The sequence below is a fragment of the Periplaneta americana genome, chromosome 5, assembly GCF_040183065.1.
Source record: "Periplaneta americana isolate PAMFEO1 chromosome 5, P.americana_PAMFEO1_priV1, whole genome shotgun sequence".
Lineage (NCBI taxonomy): Eukaryota > Metazoa > Arthropoda > Insecta > Blattodea > Blattidae > Periplaneta > Periplaneta americana.
This window is the reverse complement of record NC_091121.1, coordinates 142,834,662-142,838,103: the sequence shown is the minus strand read 5'-3', so window position 1 is coordinate 142,838,103 and position 3,442 is coordinate 142,834,662. Positions and strand designations below refer to the sequence as shown.

The 3,442-nt window shown below is 33.1% G+C and overlaps 1 non-coding gene across 1 annotated transcript; it reads left to right on the top strand.

Annotated features, from left to right (window-relative positions):
• Positions 1–2,332: 2,332 nt before the first annotated feature.
• On the top strand, positions 2,333–2,404 carry TRNAD-GUC (transfer RNA aspartic acid (anticodon GUC)). The gene has a single exon. It is a non-coding gene; the product is annotated as a tRNA-Asp (tRNA).
• The last annotated feature ends 1,038 nt before the right edge of the window (positions 2,405–3,442 follow it).

Sequence of the window (3,442 nt, the reverse complement as noted above, 5' to 3'; positions counted from 1 at the left end):
GCTTCATATAGCATGTTAAATTGATTAATGTAAACGAACGATATAGTTAACATAGGCTTATTGACCGAACCTTTGGTGAAAGAAATAGTAATATACGTTACAAGAGCGGTATGTTGACGTTTTCATGGTCGAGGATAAGATTGAAAAAGCGAAACGTAGTTGAGCTTTTTTAATTTCCGAGAACATGAAAACAAACATACCGCTCGTGTATCGTACATTATTTTGTGCGAAGATCGTTTATTACATACCTGAAAGACGAATTTCTAATTAGTTGCAATGAAATCTCCATGTTGGTTTCTGTTTAATTACGGCAACTTCGGAACACCAAAATATCTTTCTTCAACATTGTTGCTATAAAATGTTTTCTGTGTTTACTATACTCCAGCAGGCCGTGATATACGTCTGTCTTTTTTTACCCCCAGTCTATAAATGCGAACTTAAAACAAACGGTAAGGTTATGTAATGATTTATTTTTCATTTTAATATTGTAACAATATTATTTATATAACATATTGCAGTAATAACATCCGCATCTGGAATCTTGTTGATTTTTTCACGGCTTCCTTAATGTTACTTGTATCAGGAATGCAATAAGTTTCGTGGAGTAGTAGATTTTACTCAATTTTTGCAAATATTTAAAAACAATAATTAACATTGCAATTTAGGTGAAATTGCAGTGGTAAGTTTCCAATTTATAATTATTACTATGTTAAACGTCTCTAAAAATAATATGTTAAAAGCCTAAAGCAGTAAAATGAATGCCGCGCTTAAGCGTTAAGAAGAGGGAAATTGTTATGTGTGTTACGTTGGGAATACTGAATGTGGTATTTCACACTTACCGCGTATTGGTTCTGTGCGGAAAACAAGCAAATACGCACGATCTCGCACAAAAAGAATAAGTTCATATTTGAAAATGTTTCGTAAGACTAAGTAGTACAATGTACAACAATGTAACAACAACAGTAATAATAAGAAAACTGTGCGCACTTAACATTACTGAAGTAATAAATAAAGGGACACCTATAGGACAAGCAAGACCCTAAGGGAGGGGAAGTATAGATTATCGAATTCGCTCCTTCCACAGTATATCAGACGTAGCTGCTGTATTTACATTAACAGCTAGCAACACGATACACCAGTCATGTCAATTGATGCCCATAGGAGCAAGCGCGCGCTTTAGAGCTCAGGAGGGCCTGAGCGCTTTACAGCGGAAAGGAAAGAGGTAGTATATATGCCCCTTGGTCGAGCTATATTCGGGGTTGGCCAGCACTGATTCAATAGAAAAAGGGAAGAGAACTGTATCCATGTTAATTTTTAGATTTGTCTGAGAAGTATAATTGCATTATAAAAATGTAAGTTTTAATTTTAATGCTTATTTTTTTCACTAGTTTGATTTTTTATTCAAAAGAAATATTTTCTCAACTTCTTTTATAGAAAAGTAAAATTTTCAGATATAGGCCTATTATTTAGTAGCCTTACAGAATGTTTTTGTAAATCTAATACACCGTAAATACATATTACTGAAGATAGTGTACTGAACATTTTAAAAATATTCGCATGGAAATTGTTTGTAAGGAAATAATAAATTTAACAAAGCAAATACTGTTACATCATAAGCAAAAGATATGTGCCCATGTGTTGTAAATATGTTAGCTCTATAGCTTCAGCACATTTCGAGAAAATAGTTTAATATTCTGATGTTAGGAAGTTGCTAACCAATATCACCTTAAAAGCATAATGCGATAAGAGTTTTGTTATGTAATATTAGTTACACTTAAAACATATACAGTACCCAGGTAACTTTGCTTTGTACTGTAATATTGTTTTGATTAGTTTATTGATTACTTTTATAAGGCTAAAGGTACCATCAATATCAATTCCAAGTTATCATGTCATACTCAATCTCTATTTTTTTGGGATATTACTTTCTTTATGATTGATGTATTTCATCCATTTAGTACAGTATAGATGTACTACTATGGAATTTATGTGAATATTTCTTCTTAACTCTTTATTATGTTATTAACGTTTAAAACAAAACTGCAATATTATGATATTGGTGTTAGTACTTTTGTTTTACAGACAATATAGATAATGCAAATCAAGATTTCAGGTATAACTCCCTGTGAAGTTGATTTGAATAATTTCGAGGAAAAATTGTTCCGGAGCCGGGTATCGATTTGCATAATACACGTCACTGTTCGTTAACAGAAAACCACAATTTAAGTCACACGGAGTTAGTGTGCACTCGAAGTTGGTTGCTTGACGGTTGTCAGCCCACTTTGAGGTCTGTGGATATAGAGGGAAAAATTGGATCGGTGTCGGTTAGAGTTCCCGGGTAGCTCAGTGGTAGAGCGTTGGTACGTCAAACCAAAGGTCCCGGGTTCGATACCCGGCTCCGGAACAATTTTTCCTCGAAATTATTCAATATAGATAATATCAAACAGAAAGAAGCCATATAAAAATAACGACATAAAATTTCACATTCCGTTTGAAGCTTGTGCACCACTGTTTTCTTAATCCAACAGGCTGCTTATTCATATACACAACCCTTCCTCTTTCCATACTTAGCGCTTGATGCCCGCGCACGACGTCAAGGTCAGAAAAATGCGCTTGCTTTGACATCACTGTGATACACGATCCAATAGTTACATACAGTACGTCTGCGAGAGCTAGAAATTATTTTGAGGAGATAAGAAGAGAATTGAGGCTACTGAGGCATGATTCTTATGGAAGAATCATACGTTCATATATTTACAGAATAACGAACGGCAACATAAGAAAAGAACTCAATTATTCAAATGCAGGGGTATGTAAATGATTATTTCAAAAGCATGAACATCTAATTAGAATTAACTTTACAGTACACGCCGACAAGTTGTGACGTGTACAGACTAGCGTTTAAGCTACAAAATAAATAATTGTCGCAAAATGCACGAATGAAAAATTATATTTGTGCTAATTGCGAAATGCTTGTGCAGTATTAAAAATAATTGTGTAGAAAGGTAAAATTAATAAAGTATGCAGAAACAAAAAGTTATACAATTTGTTTCTTGGAGTTTTATTACTTTCAATCCATTATCACACTCAAGATAATATAGCTACTTATGTAAGTAAATCATTACACATAGGTATGTTTAGAATTAATTACTGCTGAATAAACGTCACATTAAAATACGTTATTTTATGGGTACTCTAAACATTGAAATTCTTCACTAGTTTGCCCTTCAGAATCTATTGTTAGCATAATTCTAACTTTTCACTGAAAGACGGTTTCTAATTTCACTTTTTACAAGATTCATGCAAATAAATCCTCGCTCACAATTTAAACAGGGGATGGAATTATATAAATCAATTAGAATAAATTGTTCACTTAATGAATTGCACCAACTCTTTGAAATCAATTTCTGAACATCTATTGCTCAATATCTTTTCGGACATT